Consider the following 535-nt stretch of genomic DNA (forward strand, 5'->3'; position numbering starts at 1 on the left):
AAGACAGAGACAAAAGATGTTCGAATCACAACAAGGATGGTTCGAAGGATGGTTTAATAAGTCTCCCCTGGTTTACAACTCTATTGTCTTCTTTGATGGGTCCCTTGATTTTCCTCCTTCTGATACTCCTGTTTGGGCCCTGCATCTTAAACCACCTGGTCCAGTTTATAAAAGACAGGCTGTCAGTCATTCAGGCCCTAGTACTGACCCAGCAGTATCACATGTTACCACAACAAGATACCGAGGTTCTGTAATTGCTTTGAGTAAAAGATTTAACTCAATAATAAAAAGAAAAAAAAGGGGGAAATGAAAGACCCTACAGACCCCCCTCCTCAAAACCCACATCTAGCATGCTCCCGGGGGAACATCCTGTTTGCTTTAAAAAAAAATTCTCCGGATCAGCAGCCAGCCTGCTCTCGTAAGAACATCCCATGTGCTTGAGAGAGCAGGATGTCTTTGAGATAGGAAGACTGCAAGGCAGGATATCAATAAGATAGGACATCAACAAATAAGATAGGACCATTCATGCCCCCGC

Source organism: Microtus ochrogaster, unplaced genomic scaffold, assembly GCF_000317375.1.
Source record: "Microtus ochrogaster isolate Prairie Vole_2 unplaced genomic scaffold, MicOch1.0 UNK94, whole genome shotgun sequence".
Lineage (NCBI taxonomy): Eukaryota > Metazoa > Chordata > Mammalia > Rodentia > Cricetidae > Microtus > Microtus ochrogaster.